The 16,584-nt window shown below is 44.2% G+C and overlaps 1 protein-coding gene and 1 long non-coding RNA gene across 3 annotated transcripts in view; one reads left to right on the forward strand and one right to left on the reverse strand.

The window, feature by feature from the left end:
- Positions 1 to 3,693, reverse strand: part of KLF3 (KLF transcription factor 3) — a 29,795-nt gene extending 26,102 nt beyond the window's left edge. Inside the window, exon 1 of one of the 2 annotated variants that reach the window (XM_067298145.1) lies at positions 3,663 to 3,693. The gene's annotated coding sequence lies outside the window, so the exon portion shown is untranslated. Of the gene's footprint in view, positions 1 to 296; positions 784 to 3,662 lie in introns of those variants that run through there. The other variant, XM_067298144.1, reaches the window with a different exon arrangement.
- On the forward strand, positions 3,439 to 15,870 carry LOC136992268 (uncharacterized). The gene is made up of 3 exons (XR_010884444.1): positions 3,439 to 3,536; positions 14,887 to 15,017; positions 15,138 to 15,870. It is a non-coding gene; the product is annotated as an uncharacterized lncRNA (long non-coding RNA).
- Positions 15,871 to 16,584: the final 714 nt, after the last annotated feature.

Here is a 16,584-nt window from a genome sequence, read left to right on the forward strand (position 1 = left end):
GCAACAGAAAGATTTATGTTCTCTTTTTGAATTTCCTCTTGATGTTTCTCTATGTCTGCTTGTAGTGGGGGGGGGGAGGAGGGGGGGGAAGGAGAAGACAAATATAAAAATAGGAGTAAAAAATGCATTTTTACTCCTTCAAAAATGCAACATATAAGCCAGCCATACCTATTTATCCCAAAGAAAAGTTAGGCAGCAGTGTCTCATTTTCCGTATTAAACCTGGAAGATTTCTGTACTAAACCTAGTTCAGATAATGCGAAAATACGTATTCCTTTCAAGAGCGGTCGCTCTAACCTGAACTGGAAGCAGGAGGTGCTCACGGCGGGGCGCGCAGGCCGGATGAGGACAGGCGCCAACGCTCTTAGGAAGGCGAAGCCGCGCCCGCGGCCCCGCGCCCGCTCGCGCTGCCTGCGCCGGGACAGCCCCATGTCCGCAGCGGGGCTATTCCAGACCGGCCGGCGCGCGAGCGAGAGCAGGCGCCGAGCCTTCCGGAGACCGGAGCACAGGTTTTCGGAAAAGGGAGCGCAGCTCCAGCTCATCCCCTACAAGCAGGCGGGAGCAGAGGGTGTGCGTTAAAGGTTAACTCCGGCATCCCGCGGTGACATAACGGAGCCAGGCGAGCGGGCGGCCCTCCGGCGGGCGGGGCGGCCGAGGGCGCCGGGCCGCGCCGGCTCCCGACCCAGGCCGGGCGGGCTCCCGACCCAGCAGCGAGCAGCCCAGACAGGAAAGAGCAGCGCACATGCCACCAGGAATGCGTGACGCAAACCCCAGCCTTGAAACAAAGAACAGGAAACGGCTCTGCTGGCTGCGCCGGGGAGAGCGAGCTGCGCTCGGCGGCCCTCGCTGACCCGTATTCATGAGCAGCTGGAGCCTTCGAAACAACAACGCTGGGTGGAGGTGTTTGTTCACTGGGTGTGAAGAAAAACACTGTCCTCATGCAGGGGACCTGCCCTATTTACAAACAGGCTCCCTTAACAACACCAGGGAGCATGAGATTTTCAGACACCACAGGTCATGATGATTAACTTCCCTGGACCGATTTATTTATTATTGGATTTGCAGAACGCCAGTAGCTAAACAGAGCTAAATCTCCATTACGTCCAACAGTCAGCTCGTAGGCTAAAGTAAGCACCTTTTTCATAAACCGAACTAGAGGGTCAGATCAAGGCAAGAATAATTTTTAAAACTAGGGGTTGCTGCACCGTATTTCACTACTTCTGTGCAGTACTGTTTAATAGCTGAGGACCAACATAACTCAGCGCACTTAACATTTTCCTAACGCATCACACACACTTAGCAATTTAGCTTTTCTATATCTCTGTTTCGTATACACTGAACCTTTACCTCAGGACCTGATTTACTGTGGGTATAATGCTTTTATTTCTGAAGCACCCCAAATACACAGCTCAATAAAAAGAAATCATCAAGCTGATGACATGAGGCAGAAAAAGGCATAACTTGCCTAGATGTCATATACTAGAATAACTTCAAAATTTCCTTTCCTTCAAATCTGTGGTTTCAATACTCTCTCTCCTCTTACATACTGTGAACTGTTTATGCATATATATATAAAATATATATATATACACACATATACACACACCATGGGTCAGACATCTAATATTATCCAACATGAGAATACACTATTGCAAATTATGTGGACTAGTATCACAGTAACATTAATAACTCCTGTAGAGTTTAACTTAATAACTGAAGTTCAAGAAGGCACACGAGATTACAACTGGCTAGTACAAAATCTACAGACGTGTGGGTGCGTGTTTTATGCTGATAGTATCAGTTCCTTTATCAGTTACTTTCTTCATATTGAATATCTGGAAATATAAGTAATTTGGTGGTTGTATAACTCCTGTCTCTAGTATCTTAAAACCTTTGACTAATCTCACGCATATTTACATCATTATTTATCTAAAGACTTTTGCAGCTATTGCATAGGTTGAATCCTCACAGTACCTAAGGGCTGTCTTATAGCTCTATTACTCAGATGCAATTTTGTCCATTTTCTCATGGAAGGAAGAGACCACTTAACATCTTATTTCTCTGCCCTTGCCCTCAGTCTCCCTTGTGGTCTGTAACACATTACCCACTGCATTAAAAAAAAAGGGGGGGGGGCCTGCTTAGACAAAAATTAAAAAGGCCGCTCAAGTCAGTTTCAGATTTTCGTATTTTCATAGTAGACAAAATATTATATCCCTAAAAATACAAGAGGAAAGTTAGTTTGAAGTAAATCTCTTCTGGGTCAGGCAGGATTATCAAATCCAGATGTGGTTCCTCTCATACAAGAAGTTCCTCATGCAATTACCAAAAAACCCATATCTTAAAGGTATTCTATGGAAAAAACATGAGTGAGCAGCCATTTAAACCTTTGTTTTCAACACAGGTAATGAGCATTTATGGATATTAGTTTAAATAAAGTCAAGTCCTCAAAGCTCTTCCATCAGCCATGCAAATTCAGCTTTTCATAACAATAAAACGTTTGGAGTTGAACCTTACAAACAGGGACACTTCCTGAATTTTCAAAGGCTAGGAAGTAAATAAAACACAGCAGACAATGCAGGTACAGTAACTGAATTATCAGGGGAGTACAAAAAGCAATTTTAATGTAATTTTTCATACAGCTCTTGAATGATCATTTGAGCTATTCTAGGAGAGGTATTTCTCCCAATCTGTGATATCCCAGTGTGAGCTCTTGAGGATTAAGCCTTCCTTTTCCAGGGTTCCCCCTAGCTGTGCAAGACATACATCTGACAAAGATCCAAAGTAAATATTCCTATTCCGATTTAGGCTTTAAAAAAAAAAGGCATTCAGAAAAGCAAGCTAATTATGGTCGTCATTTCTAATTCCATATTTAAGTGACAGTGCTATCCTAGATACTATGTGTTTTAACTCCATCTATATCATAGCTAAATGGAGCTAAAATTAGTTGACAATATGTGGGACAAATATATTTCTGAGAGCCAGTATCATCCTTAACCGCAGTTAGAGTTAAACCAGGGATAGGGCACTACTGAACCGCTTAGGAGCTACTGTTGCAATACTTTTAAAGAAGCTAACTCCTGCAGTGATATTTCCCCGCGCAGCAGGCAAACGTTTCGCCCTCCGCCACAGCTGAAGGAGCTCATCACACTTTGCGGCACACTTTTGCCCGGCACTCTCCCCTAGGTAGGACCCGACGGCACTTTTGTCTCTTAACCGAAGAGGAGCCTCTTGCGCCCGGAGCCCAGGACGGGGGCTGGGGCAGCGCAGCGCGCCCGCCCGCCCGCCCGCTCGGCGGCGCTGGGCCCGCCCCGACGGCGCGGTGCGGCGCGGCGGAGCGGAGCGGTGCGGGAGGGCGCCCCCTTCCCCGCCGAGGGCCCCCGGGGTGGCGGCCGCGGCGGCGCGGGCGCCGCAGGTGCGCGCACCCGGGCGCCAGCCGCCCGCTCCCCACCGCCGCCCCGCGCCGCAGCGCGGAGTTTCGCGGGAGCCCCGCACGGGCACCGCCGCCCCGCGCCGCGACCGCCCCGCCCCGGCCCCGACGTGAGTCGCCCCGCCGCGCCGCGGCTCCCCGCTGCCCCCCGCCCCTGCGGTCGCTCTCGGCGCCTGGAAACTTTTCCCTTTGGGCGCCGTCGCTCGGGAGCCCGGAGCGCCCCGTCCCGCACTTACACTCGCGGCGGGGCCCGGCCTCGGGGGGCGGCGGGGGGCGTCGCGGGGCGGCGGGGCCGGGGGCGGCGGCGAGGCGCGGGGCCGGCGCGTCCCAGGGCGCCGTGGCTGCGGCTGCTCGGCGGCGCCGGGTCTCTGCGCGAGGAGGAGCTGCCCGCCCGCCCTCCGCCCGCCTCTCCCCGGCCGCCTCCCCCCGGGCTCCTGGCACCGGGCCCCGCTGTCACATGACACCGGCGCCGCTCGCCCTGCCCGGCTCCGCGGCCGGCGGCGCGGCGCGGGGAGGGTCGCGGCCGGGCGCCTCCCCGCCCCGCGGTGGGGGCCGCGCCGAGGCGGGGCGCGCCCCGCCGCCCGCCCAGCCCCGCGGGCAGGCGGCCTCGCACAGGCACTAATTATCCCCAGCCGCCGCGGAGGGGAGCGGGGCGGAGGGGAGCGGCGCGGCGCGGCGGCGAGCCCGCTGACGAACCTGCCCGGCCGGCTCCTCCCCGCCCGTGTGCCGGGCAGAGGCGTGCGCCTGGCACCCGGCCCGCACCCCGGCCCCGGCCCCTCCCTGCGCACCCGCCCCGGCAACCTGCGGCGGCGGCAAAACAACGCCAACACCCAGCGCCCGGGGGGCAGGAAGGGAGGTGCTCGCTCTGGGGCGTGCTGCCGCCCGGCCGGCCGCGCCGGCGGGGGCCGGGGAAGGGCGCGGGGCGGCGCGGCGGCTCCCCCGGCCCGGCCCCGCTGCCCCGCCGCGCCGGGTCGGGCCGGGCCGGGCCGAGGCGAGGCGCGGCCCCGCGGCGCTGGCCGGGCGGGCCGGAGCGCGGCGGGCGTGGGGCAGAGGTGTCGGCCCGCCTCCGCCCCAGCTTGGCGGCTCGCCCGCTCCGGCTGGAGCGAGCGCTCCCTCCCTGAGGCCCCGTGCCGGGGTGGTTTTTATGGCTCTAATCAGTCCGAGATGCCTAGGTGCTGCTGCGCGGGGAGAGGCTCTTTGCTGGAGGGAAAGGGGCAGATGGGCAGAGGCGATCTCAACTCTTTTTTCTTTTTCCTTTTTTCCTTTTTTCCTTTTTTTCCTTTTTTTCCTTTTTTTCCTTTTTTTCCTTTTTTCCTTTTTTCCTTTTTCCTTTTTCCTTTTTTCCTTTTTCCTTTTTCCTTTTTTCCTTTTTTCCTTTTTTCCTTTTTCCTTTTTCCTTTTTCCTTTTTTCCTTTTTCCTTTTTCCTTTTTTCCTTTTTTCCTTTTTTCCTTTTTTCCTTTTTTCCTTTTTCCTTTTTTCCTTTTTCCTTTTTTCCTTTTTCCTTTTTTTCCTTTTTCCTTTTTTCCTTTTTTCCTTTTTTCCTTTTTTCCTTTTTTTCCTTTTTTCCTTTTTTCCTTTTTTCCTTTTTTTCTTTTTTCTTTTTTCTTTTTCCTTTTTTCCTTTTTTCCTTTTTTCCTTTTTTCCTTTTCCCTTTTTCCTTTTCCCTTTTTCCTTTTCCCCTTTTCCCCTTTTCCCCTTTTCCTTCCTTTTCCTTCCTTTTCCTTCCTTTTCCTTCCTTTTCCTTCCTTTTCCTTCCTTTTCCTTCCTTTTCCTTCCTTTTCCTTCCTTTTCCTTCCTTTTCCTTCCTTTTCCTTCCTTTTCCTTCCTTTTCCTTCCTTTTCCTTCCTTTTCCTTCCTTTTCCTTCCTTTTCCTTCCTTTTCCTTCCTTTTCCTTCCTTTTCCTTCCTTTTCCTTCCTTTTCCTTCCTTTTCCTTCCTTTTCCTTCCTTTTTCCCTTTCCCCTTCCTTCCCTTTCCCCAATTCTTAAGTCATGCAACTGGCCCAGGTGTGCCCCCGGCCACCCGAGCCACTGGGGCCCCTGAGGTGCTGAATGCTGCCAGCTCAGCCCACCTACTCAATGTACCCAGGAATGCCCGGTTCCCCCCGAACAAACTGTAAGCGTTAAAATCTGTGGGGTGACACTGACTTTAGGCAGGTTTCACTGGAGTCTAAATGGGGGACAAGCTGTGGAGCAAACCCCCTGGTTTTCCCACCCTTTGGGCTCCTCTCCCAGCCAGGGCCACACAGCTGGAGTGGGGAAGCCTTGGCCCCTGCCCTGGCACAGCTCCTGCTCGGTGCTGCGCAGGTTATAAGGGAAGGCGTGGCCCTGAGGAGCTTACATTAAACAACAGGAAAGCAGTGTTCAGAGCAGGGTGAGCTGTAGTTCTGAGGACGTTTTACATTCTGGAGTGGCATGAGAACAATGAGGTGCGCAATGACAATGTGGGAACAAAATTTGTCCCAAGACTGCGCTTGCTGGTTGAGACGGGAATGTCAGTGGAGTGCACTGCATGTACAGCTTGTGAAATAGAAGCCACTTATTTAGATACCCAAGTATAGACAGAGGAACTTAACTTGGGATATTGTTGTTTTAAAAAAAATACTGGGCTACTGTCTCAATGCCATAACTTAGGCAAAAAGTCTGCCACTAATTTGCCATATTGAGCTTATAATTATTATATATTCATTACGGACTATAAGTACTGTACTCTTCTGATTCATATATGATACCTAAAAACAAAAGCAAGAGGCAAATTTGGCACTTGGCAAGGCCCTGATCTGCAGTGAGAATTGTGTAGATGGATGAAAAGCCAGTGATGCTTTCTGCAGATGGAGAGGTCCCCCTGTGGGACCCTGATTACATGCTGGCTCTCGTGGGTAAGACCAGTGGTAGGTGCTGAGCATCTCCAGCTCCTGAAGATCACACCAGATCAAGCGCCTATAGAGGACCCTAACTTAACAAACCTCTTTTTGCATGTTTGGGTTGTTGTTTCTGTTCTCTTTATTATCTTAGTCAATAGTGCTGTAAAACCAAAACAAAGAGGGAAGGGAAGAGGATCAGGGGAAATGTTTTTAAGCACTTCGCTGTGCACAGGCACATGTTCAGTCTATGTCTTTTTATTTCTAGGATGTTTTAATGCATCCCTTGACTTAGCTTACTAGTCTGTATGTCTTTAAAAAGTGAGCTAAGACACCAGTTTGAAACCCCAAAGGGTATGACTCAGTGACACAACAATAAATTGTAGCATCTCCTGCTAAGCAATTATACTGTATCATGTCACAACAAGGTATTGTTGAAATATTATCATGTAGCTCTTAAAGAATGATTTTTTTATTACACGTCTATAAAATAAACAAAATTGTGGTGTTAGAACATACATATGGGCAAAAAACATTGCATTAGGGCTGCGAAAGGGAGCTGCTGCTGCAGTTTTCTTATATGAACGTGCTCAAGATAAAGTAGCCATGTCCCAGTTTTGTATTCTTATTCTGGTGAACTAGCACTGGTTACACAGGTAACTGAAACCCCTAAGTCCGGGACAGAGTTGTCTTGATGTCAAATTGTGAGAAATGCCAAAATATTTAGCAGTAATAAGTCATGCTGCTGCTCCTGGTAAAGTCAATGGGTTTTCATATTAACTATTATTTAATTCTGGCCTCAGATGAACCTGTTTCAATCCATTGTAATTTCACTGTGTTCTGTGAAGTCACTTTGGATTTATATTAGCAAATGTGAGAGAGGATTGTGAATGATGCTTTCGCTGTGCAAAGGAAGATCCTACATCTGTCAGCATTTCATCATCTTCCTGTGTTTGGTCTCCACACTTTAACAAATCCAAAATTTGAAGGGATGTTCAAGGTATCAGTGATCAGAATCTGATTGGTTTTAATGGGAATTGAAAAACCAGGAGGGAAAAACTGGGGATGCAGAGAGCCCTTGCCATCAGGTTAGCAGACCCAGCAGTTTTAACCAGGTCTGGGAGTATTTCTAGATCAAAGGGCTGGCTGATGGCAGCTCTTAACATCTTCCAGCACAACACCTCCTCCATCTTAACTCTGCTCATCATCCCAGCAACATTTCAAGTGTTGACATGCTGAATGACTTCTCTCTCAAAACAGAAAGAAGAGCAGTGGTGCACATTCTCTGGTATGGAAAGAATAAAGAGTATTGCTAGGGTCTCCTTTGGTTTGTAACCTGTGGGATGAATCCTTGTCATGAGATGGAGGATTTGATGTGACGTCACTAAACTAGTTCTGGAATGAAAGAAAGGAAAGAGGGGTCATCACATAGCCAGCAATTTTCATTACTTGTGTTAAACAGTTCACATCTAGGAAGAACCATGAATTTCACACTTCAAATTGTACACTAACGTGTTTTGCACACCAAGTGTTTAATCTCAACAGTACAGTAACAACCTAGGCCAATGCTGTAATTCCAAGCTTTACAAATGTGGAAATTGAGACAGTAGGAGTTTAAATGATTTAGAGGCTTAGGTATGTCTACAGTGCAGTCACAGGCAGACCTGAGCTGGTCTTAAACTCGTCAGCTTGGGTACTGGTAGCAATCCAACTGCGGTAGCATGGCCCTCAGAGTAGGCTGGAAAACATGCCCAAAAAGCTGGGTAAATACCTGAGCGGGTAGACTGGCCTGAACTCTATGGCTAGACTACTGCTGGTGCCTAAGCTACCTAATTGAAAGCTGGCCTGGCTATGTTTACACTCTATTGCAGTCAGCTCGGCTGTAGTATAGACAAAGGCGCCTGCAAATTACCTGGCTCAGGCCTGTCTTCTGGCAGACAGCTCTTGCAGCTCTGGGAGCTAAGTGGGTAGAGTCAACTCACTGGTCCCTGTGAAAGACCTTCCTGAAAGACCTAAGTGTTATTCAACACTTCACAGTGAAAGACAAGACTCACTTTTATTACGCTGAAATTTCCCACATAGGCTGGTGGGCCCCATCCTATAGCCACTTAGGCACGTGAGCAACACGTGAGTCAAACGCGTGTTTGCGTAATTGGGGCTGTATTGCTCAGAGGAAGGGTAGGAAGGAGTCAAGCGGCCAGGCTTCCCAGGCTTCCCAGGTCCGTCCCGCGGGTGCATGGGGAGGATGCTGCCGCGGAGCCGGGTTAGGGCCAGTGTTGAGGTGCGTGGGGCCAGGGCATGGTGCCTCCTCCCCACCTGCCCCGGCCACCGCAGAGGACCTGGGCAGCTGCCGGACCTGCTCACCCCTGAAATGAATGCTTGTTCGGTGCAGAAACAAACTTCAGACACCGCAACACAGGGCTCTTTTGTGTTTGCTGCCTTACGTAAGGTAGGGCTGGCCGGCTGCTCTTTTTAGTCAAAACACCACCTATGCACACATGACTGCTTTTAATAATAAAACAGCCCTCCAAGGGTCAGCCCCCTAGTCCTTAGCAGCAATCAAAATCACAGAGACAACCTTAGTGGGGGTTTAGATCTGTTCAGACAGGATGATATTTTTGAGAACAAGCATGTTTCTTTTGCCGTTGTAACTGGTACTGATGGTTGCTGGGCTTGAATTTCATTATTTGAGGTGTAGAAAGATTGTTATTTTAAGTATATAGGTTCAAGATTTAGTTCAGGAAGACCTGAGATTTCCAAAGCATAAAGAATAGCAGCAATTTTAACATTAACATTTGGTCCAGAGACCAAATTCTCATGGAATTTACACTGATGTAAGCTCAGAGTAACTGTGGATATTGATATAATTGAGATCACAGTCTGGTCATCTGTGCAGATGCTCTGTCTCTTACTTCTTACTGGTCTTGAACTTTACTGCTGTGCAATTTTAGGAACTGCATTTTCCTGAATACTGGGGCTGGAATTTCTTTTTGGTGTGTAGAACAGGAAATGGAAAGATGATGTGATTTGCTCATACAAAAAAATCTGTACATTCAGTGGTTTGGTTATAAAAGTTCTGTTGCTTATCAATCCCAAAATTCCAAAATAAGCAGTGAAAGTCTTGAATCAATGTGAAGTCCAGAGAAGTAATTTTTCTCTCTGCTATCCTCAAAAAATCTTGATTGTTATAATTCAGTTAGACAGAAAGTCAAATCCTTAACAAATGAAAGTTGGCTTTACTGTATCAAAAATAATTTAGATGTGTCAATTTATGTCTGTTGAGATTCATATTATGTAAAAGCTGCTTCAAGTTTGCTCAGTCAGGCAACTAAAAGGATGCAATGTCAAATTCTTCCTACTATAAAAATATGACTTGGATCTGCCAGTAGATACTTAAGGTTAATATATCTATGGTCTCCAATTATTATTTGTTTGCTTGGCTATGGGAAAATAGATGAATCTTAAAATAATCTGTTAAATTTTTGGTTTGATTAAAGCATTTCTTTCCCCATTTTGCCATTTTCTATTATGTATGGCTTCCACTTTATATAACTTGACTAGGGTACAAATTGACCTTTGGAGATCTCTGAGACATCCAGAGATCATAGGTTTTTATGTGTCCTTCTACCGGAACAGAGGAACAACTTTGGGTTTAATTTGAATGATTGAGAGGTATCTTAAAAAAAAAAGGCAATTTTTTTTCTCCTTTCACATTTGGGGAGTTTGTTTACTTGAACAGTTTAGGATAGGATGTACAGTCAGAAATTCAGAGTCAAATTCAGGTCTGACATAACTCCATTGACTTACTGGAATTTCCACAGTAACGAATGACTCATAATGCCCAATATTCAAAAACAGCCTCCAAAGGCATGTAGTTTGGGGAAACAATGTTTTGTTTTTTTCATGCAAATCTGGTATTGCAAGAAAAATATATACCAACAATTTGAAAAATTAATGTAAGACTGAAAAATTTTGTTTCTCTTTAATGTCATTAAATACTTACTGAATGGTTAGCACCTTTCTCAGCTAATTTTTGAGATCCTAAAATGGCTTATCAGACAAAGCATAGAATTAATTCTTTCATTTGAGGAGATGTACTGAAGTTGGTGTGATATTGGTTCATTCCCTTGATTGAACAAACTCTGTGGAACTTGTCCAGTTTTGACTGGGTTAACCCCTGGAATGGTCTAGCTGCCATCTTTATCTAATGCTTTGTATATTGTATAGTTCAGTATATTAAAAAAAATATTTCACTAGAGGCTATGACATATAAAAGTATATAGGCAAAACAATTGGCCTCACTCATGTACTGCAGAACATTGTTGGTGAGGAGAGGCTGAGAGAGCTGGGCTTGTTCAGCCTGGACAAGAGGCGGTTTTGGGTAACCTACCAGCAACCCCCAGCACCTATGAGGAGGTCACTGAGGATATGAAACCAGGCTCTTTGCTGAAGAACACACCAGGAGAAGGACAGATGGTGGTCATAAAAATGGGGGAGGGGAGTTTCCACCCAATAGAAGGAAAAATAGTTTTTCTCTATGAATATTTGGAGCAGGCTGCCCAGAGAGGCTCTTGAATCTCTGTCCCTGGAGGTTTTCAGGATCCGACTGGGCAAAGCCTAGAACAATCTGGTTTGAATTCAGTGCTGAACCTGCTTTGAGCAAGATGTTGAACTAAATGACCTCCTGAGGTCCCTTCCAACCTGAGCCATGCTGTGATTCTGGGATGCTACATAAGTGCCACTCTTAGGGGAAGATAAAGATCATTATGTGCTTCAAAATCAGGCTGTTGATGGCAGCCACTACCTATAAAAAGTTGTATTTGTTAAAAATAAAACCTGAATGAAAATAAACTGCAAGTTAAAATTGCCATAATTCAGACAATAGCAGCAAAGTAAAGCAACAGCAGTGGGTACCATCTTTCATACCTATGTGTAGTACTACATACTTTAGCAAAAACAGTATCTATTCTCTGTTTTTACCAACAGATACCATCAATTTTTATTATTTTTTCCTTTACTGTATATTCTAAATGTTAAAACTGAAGAGGTGTTAGGGAAAATACAGCTATGCATCATTTCAAAAATATATTTTTTCTTATACCAACATGTCTAATTTTCTGAACATCATTTCTGTCTTCATGATGCTTCCAAATTACTTTTGTAATCAATGCTATTTAGAATTTCAAAGTATCAATAAAAAGATTAATGTCCTGTGTGATATCAGCTATAGTGTGAAATATACTCTCCTAATCTGAAATGTAATCCTTTGCCTCCTACAGAAACATCTAGTAATACCAATATTGATCTATCTATTATAAAGAAAAGTTATTTGATAGAAAAAGTTTAATTACATCCCAGAAATACAATTTCTGTAGTGAGGAATATATATCTTCCTATCTGCAGAACTAGATTCAGGGCTCATAAATTAATGAGAGAATATACCTGTTAGATGACTATTGCTTTGGCCACCAGTGCCTTGCACTTCCAGCTACAGTGCGAAGCATGTATGAAATTTCACTATTACAATGTGGGCAAATACTTTGAGACAGTACAGCCAGCAGAAACTTGAGATGATGATTATCTTGTAGGTCTGGTTTTTCATCCTAGTTAGGGTGTGTTACCTTAATAAGTAAGCCAAATAATTACTTATTTACAGATTCAGCAAACGGTAAGGTCACACTGGCATTTCTGAGCAAGGAACCACACTGAAGACAACTGATTAGTTAAAGTATCTGTATTTGGAATTATCTGATAGTAGTTAGAATTCAAACGAAGTCTGTGGGATTGTTAAAGAAAGGATACAGTAATAGGAGGGAACATGGCATTCAGAACATCTAGAGACGTGGGGTACTGAATAAGTATATTGTCTACAATTCAGTTTATTGTTCAGGATTTCATTGAGAAATATTAAAATGATAATAGTTATTAAATATATGATATTAAAATTATGTGGAAGCAAAGAAACTGTGTGACAATATGTGCAAGTCTTCCAGTTGGGCTAACAGTTTTTCAATACAATAGGAAAAGCATTTGTACATTGTGTTTCCCCAAAGATCATATAGCGTTTTATATGAATCAGTTGAAAACAACATCACAGAAACATTCTTCAGACTAAGCTTTAAGGGAAGACCTACCATTTTTGTTCCTTCTTGGGCCTTCCTAGCTATCCTACAACAGTTAATGTCTGTATTCTATTTCCAAAAATTGCCAGGTCCTTTATAAGTTCTTAACTTTTCAATGAGCATTTCAAGACACTTTCAAAGGAATCAGATTGTCAAAAAATGAGTGAGTCAGTACATTGCAGAAATTGTTTTCCCCTGGCATTTCTCAGATGGGGCATTGTGAATCACTACTAGTTTTTTGGGGTTTTTTTGGTTTTTAATTTTGTTCCTGGTGACTGAAGGAAGAAATAGAAATGAAATGCATATATATATATATCTATGAACTACAAGCGCTGGAGTCACTGCCACCTTAGCAGCCTTATCAGTGCTGGATCATTTTAATATCCCACTTTATATTTACATAAACTCTGTGTTTTTAACATGCAAATGCAATGGGCCCATCTCTGACCAGATTTACATAATTTAGAAAAACTCCACTAACTTAAGTAGGCTAACTGTACACTTATTTAGAATATATTAAATGGGATCAGAGACTCTGTTTCAAGTACAGTAGTGTGTATGTAGCTTGCAAATATTTGAATCATTGAAGAATATCTAAATGGCCTTTGTTTGCATGGTTGAAAACTACACATGGATTAAAGCTCCTGTGTCAGTATTTGAGGAGCTATGAGATGTAAAACTGGGGTGGCAGGTACATGCAAATAAACAGGAAAGATGAAACGAGTTCTGTTCACGAGATCTGCCTACCTATATTGCCGTGTTATGTTAATTACTTCTTATTCACTTCCCGTCCTAAATGACTGTGTCCTATCTCTCTGTCTTGTTAAACACTCTCTTTGTTTCAATGAAGAAGAAGCAGCATCTGTAATAGCTCTAAAAGGAGCATTTGTAGTAGTTGCTAAAAAAGATGAGACTACAACTGACACTAGTTTAAATAAAAAACAGAGCTAGGCATGTTATATGCCTGTGTTGCAGGGAATCTCTAATAACCTCTTTCTCCCCAAACCTTGATGTTCAGCGTCATATACTCTCTAAGGGAATTTGTCTTTGCTGTACTTCTGTGAAATGGGGAGACATCATCACCCTTTCACTCATGGAAAGCTGAGGCAATATTAGCATGTAAAGGTGAAAATTACAGCATTTAAATCAGTAAATTCTATGCGGAACTTTCAAATGTCCGGCTCAGTTTTGAAATGTGGACTTAGACTCTGACATTTCAGCAAGTCAAGAGCTGAACCCAGGTTTCTTTAAAACATTGGGAAACTGCACATAAATCAGTCATCCATCCTTCCCCTTCTTACATACTGGTGTCTGTTTTCAATTCAGTTATATTTGGTAGAGCAATAGAAAATTGATACATTTCGAGGCCAGTGAACTTTTTCTTAGTCATTTCCAAAATTATGAAAATGGTGGTGGCAAAGCCAAACACGTTTCAACTTTCACAAGTTGGTTTAGAGACTCTTTTTTCCCCCACAGTATGACAGAGACATATTCATGAGTAATAGGAAAATGTCTGAGGACATCCAGCATACCACCATGGTTAGGTAATTTTGCTCAGAGTTAGCTCGGAGAAAGCTGGTGTGACTTGAACTGTGCCTTGCCCTCTGCCGCCTCAGGTCCCGGACACAGAAGATCTGTAGCAGCACATCGCTAGTGCAAAAGCTAACTAGCGCTGCTCCTTGGGTTAATTAGCCACATGCACGACCACACCAACCCTCTGCTTCTGGGGCTGGAGTTAGCTTGTGCCAAGGTGGGATGATTCCTCTGCACAGGGCTGTCCTGAATGGTATAGACAAATGCAGTGTACCTTCATTCCTTTTTTCAAAAAGGAGGAATGCTTAAGAACTAAAACCATACTGCAAATTGATGGAACATGAGTGCCTAAGGCACTGTAGCATTTTTGAACATTGTACCCCGTTTCTCCTTCAGCTGCTGCTGTCTCAGGTCTGCCACCAGCTTTCCCTCAATTGTGGAATGACTGTTTGTACATGTTGCCATCTCTTGACGTCTGAACAAAATCTGCTGTTCTCCTTTCAATATTTTTAATGAGTGTCCTATGACTAGTTTCACACAATCAGTCCCAGATGCTTCAGACACGTTGGATCCTTATGGGTCAGAGGGAAACCACACAGACTCCCAGATCTGGAATGAGGTATGAAGGGTACCTTTCTCTCTGAATGGGCTCACACTGAACCCTCTCTTCTGTGTGTGGTTCTTACAGGAGGATGTTACTGTCCTTCCTGACATCCCTGCCCTTGCCTCTGCAAATTTGTGTTATATAACTTCATGAGGCTGAATTCCAGTATCTATAGTAACATTTAAACAGAAATAAAACAGTTACCAAAACAGGAAAAAGTTACTGAAAACTATCCAGAAGTGAGATCTTACCTCTCCTGGGTCACACAGACAGCAAAACAGGGGTTGCTGTATATTCAGAAACCATAGATTAAATCCTTATCCCTATACTCTCCTTTCACAGAGTGCAGGAGAGATGCAACAGAGGAAAAGGTCTTCACAAACCCCAGTTCCAGGAAGGAGAGAGTTTACTTGGAAGAGGAACCAGGGATGACAGCTGCATGGCTGTTCTCCAAAGATCCTTTCAGAAACTTGGTATGAGGGTTTTACTCGGGGTGGGAGTGGGAAGAGCCATGGGCATGCTGATGGCTCGGCTTTAAAGTGTATTGGTACTGCTGCTCATGTACCTGCTGAGGAGTCTTCTGGGCTGTCTAGATTACACAGGACTGCTCTGCGTAGCAGAGAAGACCAAGATTAGGAGAAGACAAAGATGGCTTTGAAGTCAAGCTTACTCTCCTCTGTCTGCATTGAAAGAACGCTCTCTTCGTGTTCATGCTGGATGCATTTATCAATAACAAAGCTACTCCTGTGGTGATCACCTCTCAAAAAACTTCTTCAGCAAAGTCTTTTGCTGGGACACGGTCAAAGCGGATTTATGTCAATAGTGAAAATTCCACCTTTGGTGAACAGCTGTGTAAAGATATCATCATAGAGATCTGCTGTAGCAATTCTGAAACTTGCTTTAAAGTATTTGTGAATGCTCCGTATTCCTCCTTGAGCACAAAAAGGTGTCCATTTACCTTTCTTCATGCATATTCATTCTGTGCATATACTTTCAAGGGGCACTCATGCTGTGTTTGTTTCTGCAGGCATCCTAGCTGCTCTGTCATCTCATTGGTGCATACAGTATCCAAAATGTTCCTTTGGCCTTGGTCCACTGTGTCTGTTGCAATCTCTCCTTTTTGTGAAGCCTTTGGCAAAGGACATCAGAAAAGGACAACATATTGTGCATACTTCTAATAAAAGGCCTGGAAAAAAACTGCTGACATACTAGTCAGCCATATATTCCAGGAAGAGTTGGGAATGTACAGTTTTGGGGTCATGGAGCCTCCAGTAATTTATAGAAAATATATATTTTTCATGGATAATCCTAATAGTTTTCTTCAGCAGACCATTTCAAAACTTTTAGAAATTAATTATTGCTTATAATGCAATTTACAACAGTTTTTTTTTCCTGTCATATCTGAATGCTTGGCTTTTGAAAAGAAAATATGATTTTATTGTTGGATTATATTCTGGTGCAAATTTAGGTCTCTTTTTGGAGTGTGCTTACAGTAGTTAAGAAGTATAAATTCAGAAGAGGGCAACCTCATATCAGATTTTTAGTTATTGGGTTTCACAGATGCAAATAAAATGTTTCAGTTATTTAAACTGTAAAATGAAAATAGAAAAAATGCTTAAACTTAAGTGGGAAGCTTTAAGGAAGTATTAGTTTAAAAATTATGACATTCAGCTAAAATAACATCTCAGAGATAACTGTTCAAAAGCAGTTGAATTTTATTGCTTTGGGGAAAATAAATGATTAAAAAAGCAAATGGATATCTTTTCTCACTAAGGACTGTGTACTTTCTGCAAAATTTGCTACTAAATCTAAAGTCTTTTAACTCTCAAATCTTCCCACAGATCATCACAAAGATAAACATTGGTCCTTTGGAGCTGGAAGTTCTCAGAAATAAGCACTTGAGAGATTTAGAGCTTCTTATATACATACAGACACCATCAACTTAGAGAAGTCCTCAGTGACACACTTTTTCCACAGTACTCCAGAAACTAGGACTTACTCTGTCAACAAACTAGCTTTTAGTTACAAAAGTGATTAATA

Source organism: Apteryx mantelli, chromosome 5, assembly GCF_036417845.1.
Source record: "Apteryx mantelli isolate bAptMan1 chromosome 5, bAptMan1.hap1, whole genome shotgun sequence".
Taxonomy (NCBI): domain Eukaryota; kingdom Metazoa; phylum Chordata; class Aves; order Apterygiformes; family Apterygidae; genus Apteryx; species Apteryx mantelli.